Consider the following 9023-nt stretch of genomic DNA (forward strand, 5'->3'; position numbering starts at 1 on the left):
GATCACTTCTTGAATCGTTTAAGTGTTTTATCAGCTCAAAAACGCCTAACAGAAGGGAACATTGAAAATTTAAAGATTTATCTGTCGTGATTTGATTTTTTTAGGGCGGAGGGGGGTTAGTCAAAAATACAATCGATTTAGAGCAAAATTTGGTATTTCATGTTAATTTACAACTTGATACAATGTAAAATCATCCTCTACATTTTTTTGAAACCAATCTTACTCGTCTCTCCTAATTCCAACGAAATTTTAACTTGCAATAAATTAATAAAATTTATACAAGAAAAAGATGTGCGAAATAAACATCTTTTGTTATCTAACTGTACACACTGATGATTAAAATCATATTGCTTACTCAAGCAATAAACATTAGTATTTAATGTAAAACAATGAATACACACTCACTCTTGACCTTTAGAGGTATTCAATCAATTTACACACCTTATATCACAAACAATTTACATGGACTTCATCTCTATATTTACACCAAAAATTGTATTTCTGCCCAAAATCCATAAGAATCACCAAAAATATAGTGCAATTGCCACTGCTCATCTTCCTCTAAAGTGGGATCCATCCCTGTCATTTTAGCACAAGTTTAGTGCTGATGAAGGAATTATTAAGAAATTAAAATAGAAATAATTAACATGAGAAATATACCTTAATCACTCCTTTCTCAGTGCCACAAAGAATCATGTCATTGGCTGAAAGTAGGCTTGTAATCTTGCTCCCTGCTGATAGCCTTCCAACTTTTTGTCGTGTCCCTCTCAACCAAATCTGTGTTTTTTCAGCCAAATGTATCACTAAAAATTCAATCTTGAATGCAAATGTACAACAAGTGAAAAATCTTGATGAGAATTCAAGAAATCTATGTGGTTTCTTACCTGCAGGCTGCTCATTGATGTGCTGCAGTTTAAGTAGATGAAATCCTCCACAACTTCCATTGCTAGAATGCTTGATCCTTTCTCCGGCACCACTGATGTTTGAGGCCGGCTGCTTCGTCTCCATTCCTACATTACTCGTCTCATTAGCTCAATGCAGCACACATGATCTTCGATGCTAGTGTGAAAAAACGTTCTTCTTTACCTTCATCTTTGCGCCCTCAATGGCTGAGCTTGCACTATACAACCAGTCTTTATACAAAGAAAGAGACCTAATAGGCTTGCTCTGCATCCAGCCCTTTGATGGCCCTTTGATCTCTTGTTGCCGGTTGTTGCTTATCATCACCTCCAAAATGCTTGAATCAACGCACCCTGCGTAGACCTTTCCCTGCGCCACTCTCATGCATTTTACGTTCTTGTTCTTGACCACGTCTCTTGCTTTTCTTGAACCATCAATCACCTGAAGAAAAAAAAAAGCACATAAGTTTTGTTTCACATTTGTTATCTTTGTTATAACATGTATGCTTCTTAACTACAACTATATACCTTCAGTTTATGGTTTTGAGTAGTAACAAAAATCAGTTCCCCTAAAGAATCTATGCTTCTTATAGATTCCTTTGTAGGTATCACTTCAATACACTCAAGATTCCTCTGGTGCATTTGCCACATCTAAGAAAAAAAACACAGGCGCGACGTCAAGAAAATATGTGTTTTTTCCAAGCATCCGCCACAACCATGATTACTACCTTGATAGTTTTATCAGGTGAGCCACTCAAGAGGCAGCTCCCCGGATCATAGAGAGCCAAGCATGTTACAGCCTTTCTGTGCTCCTTCCTCTCTAGCACAAGCGTCACTGTCTGACCCTTCACCTCCCATGCCTGCCGTTAGGTCATACGCGGTATGAATCAAACAAATCTAGCAGCACAATATACAAGAAAAAAGCAGATCAGTGTACCTTAATAGATCCATCAGCATATCCACTGCATAAATAGCCCTTGTAGTAAATGAGTGCAGTCACAGCTGCACTACATTTAGTCCCCGCCTCCAAGATCTGGCTATGAACACACGATATACGCTGCATATGAGGTTTTTTTAGAGCTTAGCATCACACACCAAAACATGTGGAATGAATCATTAACCCAAAACAAGGGCACTCACCCACTTATTTGGCTGGAAATAGTCAGCCACTTTGAGCAATTCCTCAGCCATCCAAGTCACATTCGACAAACGTCTAAGTGATTCTCTGACACCTTCTGATAGACTCATTATTCTCTTCATCCCTGCAAGATAAAACTCAAGCAATATCACAATGATGAAATAACACACTTTTTAGCAACTTTTTCTTTTACCTCTGCCTGAAGTGTAGTTGTAGATGCACAAGCAAGCCACGAGGCGTTCCTCAAGCTCAAAACCAGGATGCACGAACTGCTCGATGCTATGCAGCAGGATCTCACAAGCAGCATGCCTCAGTTCATCATGACCTTTCATGAGCTCAAGTCCTAACCAAGCAGTAGCTACCAAACTCTCTCTTGCAACTCTTCTTATCTTGCTCTTTAGTCCCTTGTCCAATGCCTCAAATACACGTGTCCCTAGCTGCAGTATCCGCTGCGCGATCTTGCTGCACCATGAGTCTACTCCACCATCCTGCAATCACAAAAAGATTCAGTTTTTATGCTACTTTAAACAAGGGGTCTTGACTTTCTGAATATTTAGAGACCAGCTTATGAAATTACCTGCAAACTTTGATCAAAAAAGTCATAGGTTTTGATCAGATTCTTATGCTGTGATAAGTTTAGGCCAGTTTTCCTCACCAGCCAAGCCATTGTGTAGGCTTCTCCTGTCCAAGAAAAAGTCCCACCAAGATTTGCTAGGATGAACGATGAAAGGGCCTGTGTTTGTGGAGATTCTTCACGTTGCAGTGCTTCGAAGAGAGCCTCTGCCGCTTCTTCTCCATACGTGGAATTTGCAGATGTATCTTCCTAAAAGAATATGGGATAAATTCAGCTTGTGACAAGAATGATTTCTTGATTATTTTTTTTTCTTTTATTATGAAACTTGACTTACAAAAACTTCTAGCTGCAGTAGTACATTTGCTGCTAGAACACTGTATTCAGGAGTAGAATTCTGTGCAAGTAGGAAAAGAGCACACAAATTGCTGCTGCTTCCTTGTTTCCTCATCTCCTCCAATAAGGATATGGCAGATGATCTAATACAAATCCATGATCATGACTAAAAAAAGTGATGAGTTTTGTGTAAGTAGATTTAATGATGAGATATGTACCTTGGCGTTTTCAGCAACTCGTTGAAGAACTCGAGAGCAGCAGAGGCAGCTCTTTCTTGGTTACTCGAAAGGAGTGAAACGAATGGCGTTGTATGGGAAATTTGGGATATGTATCTCCTGCATTTCCCATCAAAGCACATACTCTTTGCTAGTATATGAGCCAAGGAGGCGACCTCATCGAGGTGGTCCCTCCTCGGGGCACGAACGAGGGCGGAGAGCACCCCAGGCGGGGTGATCGCTGCCAGATACGTGCTATTCGTCTCAGGGTCGAACGAGGTCACCATTCTCTCTATGATCATCAATGAGGCGGCGGGAGGGGTGATCGCCCCACCCTATGGCTCGTGGAGGCAGTGCAGACTACCTCCACGAGGCAGGGAAGGAGCTCAAGCGTTCTGACCTCCGCGGGCGGTGGGTTGATGAGGTAGATAAGGATGGCTGCCTCGTGCATACGCCGTTTGAGGGCTGCAGCTAGGTCATGTAGGTGCAACCCTTTTCGTTTTATGTCGTCCACGGCGGATGTGTTGGAAGTGATAATGGTGGAGAGTATGGCTAGTGAAGTCCTTACTACCATGTCTTCTTTTGAGGTAGAGATTGATATAATGAGCTGATCAAGGATCATGTCTTTTAAAAGTGAGTATTTGAGGCCTGTCTTTGTGTTTAGCGCTTGGTAGATGGTGTTTATTTCCACGGTGTAGTCTACCTCGGTTTTGCCGAGCTCTTCAGTGAAGCAGAGCTTGGAGATTATTCTCTCGACTACTCCATTTTGTTCGGTTTCCTCTAGCTGTTGCGTGGCTCGGGAGCTTAGGCTCTTTGCCCTTCTCCATACACCGTGATGGGGAGCATACTGATATGTTGATTTGAGGCCTGAAGTGGAGAAACTCCGGTGAATACATTCCATGTTTGTTCGATCGATGTTAAGAGATCCTCTCCTCTTCTTGCCAATGGATGTTCTTGCATTCCTGCATTGTTTCTAACATGTCAGCTATATGCCAATTTTAGTGCTATTCAAGTGTTAAAACTTACCAAGATAGTGTGCCAATGCGATTCAGATATTCTTCTTCTGCATCTTCACCACAACTCTGGTTGAAGCAAAATTGTTGGAATTTAGTTGTAAATTGCTTGATTTGTTTTTTAGCTATAAAACAAGAAAGTACCTACCTCAGAGAAAGTTTCATCAACCGAGGAAAGGTTGTCTGAAATTGAGGATTTTGGTGTGTCTGGCTGGGATTCTGTTAGTACGTCTTTGAGACATTTGGTGTTCGGATTGCTCCTAGCTTGTGCTTCCATGCTCCGACGTCGTTCCAATGTCGGGGCACAACTAACGATGTGCAATTCTTCTTGCACGTCGTTAGATATGCTTTCTTGGCGGGTATTAGGTCGCTGCACCCAAAAATTTATTAGAGTGTAAGTATTACTTTTAAAAATTGTATCATATGACAATCGAAACTAAGATGAACTCGTTATGATCACTTACATTAGGATTATTAGCTCTCACTCCATTTCTTTGCTCGCACGATTTTTGAACTCCACTCCTAAAATATTTTAACAATTAATTTCTGAAATATTTATCACGCATCGCACACATTAAACAGAAAAAAATCTTACATTCGAAAGTAATTTCGTATTCAGAAATTTCAATGTCAAAACGATTGATTAGGTGCGTCTATTGAAGGACAAATGATCGATTTTGTCTCATTATTTAGGATGTTTATCCGAAAATATCTAACCATTTATTTATCATTTAGCACCATTCATCTCATTTTTTTAGAATAAATTGGCATGCAAAATTTCTGGTTATCGAAATATCGACATACCACCCGAAATTACACGCCGATTGAATAACCGATGTAAAAACTCTTGTAATTAACACACAAATATTTAGGTAAATGACGTGTAATTTTGTATGTCACGTCGATATCCCGAATGCCATAAATTTTTTGTGCTAATATTTTTTTTAAAAAAACTCTAGATAAACGATAGGACAAAATCGAGAAAGAAGAAGAGAAGAAGGGAAGAAGAGAAACTGACAAAGGTGTAGAAAGGGCGTCGGTCCGGCAGGAATCCGCTGCGGACATGATCTGGTAGTACATCAACCAGGGCTTGTATCTTCCGGCAATCCATCTCATGGCATCGTCGATCATCCCATCGTCAAACTCATCCAACGGCACAGACAAGCCCATAGCTTTCACAAACAGAGGCACAAGCTCCCGCCAGATTCCGGGCGCCAATTCACGACACACAATCCTGGGACAAATCGAGACCGCCTGAAGGAAATGCGCTGCGCCGCGCCACTGGTGGGCCCGCGTGAACTCGACGGCGGCGAGGTAGAGGAAAGAGGAGCAGAGGAGGTAGGCGTTGGGGATTCCTAAGGTGGCGCCGTTGCCGTCCAGGGAGGCCGGAATCTGCAGCATTTTCTCGGAGGCGTCGAGCCTGCTCTCTCTCTCTTCGTAGGAATGTGAATCGAGCGCCGCCTCCGCATTCTCGACGCCCCAGTAGAGGTTGGAGAGGACGGAGTGGTCTGAGAATTCGAAGAATTCCTGGGATTGAATGTTGAGCTTGGAGAAACATTTGTGTTTTAGGGATTTGTTGGCGAGGGCGGCGTGCATGTGGCGGTGGATTGCGCCGGAGAGATCGCGGGCGGCGGCGATGTCGATTGTTGTTGGTGGTGGCATTTTGAGGTCATGAAGGTGGAGAAGATAATCGAGTTAGTTTAGTTAGGAGATGTGTTTATATGTGTGGGAGTGAGTGATACTGATAATGGAGCAGCTCGTGACGAATGGAGACAACTCCAAACTCCATTTTAGGTGTTTTTTTCCGAATATACATACAGACTGCTACTGACATAAGTTACGGCTGTTGCTTCCATCCACAAAGAGAGAGAAACAACTACTGTAGTAACAATCAATTAGGGAGAAATTTTTTAGTACAGTAAATGTTAATGACTCTCACATCCTTAGTTTAATTGTTATCTTGATTGGCAGAAGTCTAGAAATTGTTTAGAAAAAAGAATGTTCAAATTGCAAAAGGTTAAAAGGTTATGTCATAGTTATACATTTAAATCTCGTGTGAAAATTATAAAAACAGATAAATTTTGTGATAACCACATTTACGGTGCTAGTAGTAGAAGATGTTGCAAACTCATATAGTTAAACGTAAAATAGTGGAGTAGTAGCTAGTTGTGTGCCGTCACGACTAATTTGGTGTTACTTTACAGATGATTAGACAATGATTAATGCAATGTACTATGCTTAATTTGCTCTTTATGTCACCTCTTTGTTATAGGATAATATTTTTTAATATTGATTCTTTGTAATTGGTGAAATAAATAAGCCAAAATATATCTTGCAAATTAGAAAGTTTTGAAAGGTGTTTTGCTGTAAATGGCACGCATGGGCAAAATGGTTATAAATTTCTTTTTTGTCTCTGATTACTATCTGTCATATTCATGGTGGTGGAATACAAAAGAATTTTATCCTTTATCCCATATGGGTACTAGGATGTATTCAACTATTTTTTATTCATAAATGGAGTAACATTTTTTACAGATATTCAATTCAAACTGGATTCCATTAAAAAATTATTGTTTTTACAAAAAAAGTAGTACTAGTATCTTTTGCCCGCCTCTTCCTTTCTTCTATCGTCCTATGATAATGTTGCATTTAAAATGTTGAATGAATAAATTTTAATACACATATAAAAATTTATAACCACATGCTGCCCAATTGCAGCTTGACCTGTCAGTACAGAATTATTCAGTTCCGATTAGTTGGGCCCCATTTGAAAGAAAATTTAAGGCTGATTAAGTTTTCCTATTTCGAGAAACACCCCCAACATATGGTAAATTTCTCAATCAATCCCAAAACTTGTAGTAACAATGTTTGAAGAAAACATTTACTCCTCATATTCAAGTTTTATGCCAAAGACTCCCCATCAAAATCTGGGCCCACGTATCATCGTCTACATAAAATGTGTGATGGTTTCCAATGAAAACATATATGTTTCTGACCCAAATTTAATTATGTTTTGTTTGGTTTGATGAAATACAATTCTTGAAATACCAAGTGAGGCTGTAATGAAAGTGACTTGACCCCAAACAGAGAGTGCAACTTATTGATTGATCAATCCCTACTCTTGGACCATGGATTGAGGGCAAAAGCGTCATTCTAACATTTTATGCTTATAATTATTATTTTGTCCATGAACTGTTAAAATGACAAAGAAATTACCATATGAGAAGATAATCCAAACCGTTAATATACTGATGGTCGATAATCCAAATGACAAAGAAATCCTCTTATATAGTAATCGTCAATGACACGCAATTAACGACTTCTACATATATGATTTGCGACCTATAATGTGTACATACATGAACAAAATATCGAATGATTGATATGCAAAATCGAATGTCAATAATAGCATCAAATGTGGGTCTTAAAACACAAGCAAAATCTTGTCTGTCACGGGCAGAAATCAAATCAATAATAATGAAAAGAAAACAATTGGTTTTGTACCAAAACATACTTTAATTAATTTGTACACCTTGGTCCAAACTCACATGTAAAAGATGATGTGAAAAGAGGACAAGACAATTTCTTTAACAAGTTTCATTTCATAAAGACTAGAGCCTAACTAAAGTTCAAACCAACTTTGTCCAAATATAAGGCCATCCACAACGCTGTTCCTATACCGTTCCTAAACCGTTCCTTAAACTACTATTTGCGAGCCCCACTGTACTTTTTTACTCCATTCCTTAACTAAGGAACGGAACCTGCAACCTCTCGTTCCTTAGCCGTTCCTTAACTGTTCCTTAAATTACTATTCATTCAATTTCATTTCTTATTTTTAATTCCAACTCAATTCAATTAAAACAACCACACTTTATTAAAAAACACACAACATTAAAAAAAATTACAACTTAAACTTAAAAAAAATAAAAAACACACAATTAAAATCCTAAAAAAATAAAAAATACACAATAAAAAACACACAATTAAACGTGGGAAAATAAAAAAACTACTCCGCCGGCTAATCATCCTCCGGAGGCGGTCGAGGTTGAGGGGGAGTCGGAAGGCCAAGTTGTGCTGCCATATGCACAATTCCGTTCCACCAGGCCGCGAATTGGGCGTACGAGAAGCGGGAAGTGTCTGTCATTGTGGCGGTCATGTACGCCACCATAAGTGTGTCCGAGCCTCCCCGCAAGCTCGATCCCGAGGCCGGCTGGCTTGATTCACCTCGGCCCTTCCTCGCTCTAGCCGCCTTCGCCGCCTTCGTCCCTTGCGGCCGACGGCGCCCACGGTTGGATCCCCCGTATTCGCTGGCCGTACCCGCAAACACCTGCGGTTCACCCTCGCTGCCCTCCCCGGTGTCACCAGATGAGTAGTTGCCGCTCGCCGTGTGCTTCGTGCGCTTTGAGGTTGAGCCCGAGCTGGAGCGGACACCGCCGGCCCACCTTTCCTCGTCCTTGACGAGCTGCCAAATATCAACAAATTTGAACTGTAGACCGGTGTTCTGGTGGAAGGCACGCAAAGCCGCCCTCAGAATGTCGGCGCCCGAAGCTCCGCTTTGGTAGTGCGCCGCTTCGGCCGAGTAGATGCCGCATAATTTTTTGACCCGTAAGTTGACTCGGCCAAAGTGAGCACGAAGCATTGTATATTTGCGCTTCCGGACCCCTTTCGGCTTAGTCTGGTGGTAGACATCACGGACCTTTTCCCAGAAGCACTTGGCGGCTTGTTGATTCCCGACGATGGGATCGTACGAGATGGTGAGCCAGGCGTTGTACACCGCCTTTGTTTCTTCGTTGCTGTACGGATGCCGGCCCAGATCCTCCGGTTCCTCCTCCTCCTCCTCCTCGGCCGCCT

At 41.1% G+C, this 9023-nt stretch overlaps 1 pseudogene; it reads right to left on the minus strand.

Moving 5' to 3' along the window:
- Positions 1 to 333: 333 nt before the first annotated feature.
- Positions 334 to 6094, minus strand: LOC121795948 (annotated as a pseudogene).
- Between the last annotated feature and the right edge of the window lie 2929 nt (positions 6095 to 9023).

This window comes from Salvia splendens, chromosome 3, assembly GCF_004379255.2.
Source record: "Salvia splendens isolate huo1 chromosome 3, SspV2, whole genome shotgun sequence".
NCBI classification, from domain to species: Eukaryota; Viridiplantae; Streptophyta; class Magnoliopsida; order Lamiales; family Lamiaceae; genus Salvia; species Salvia splendens.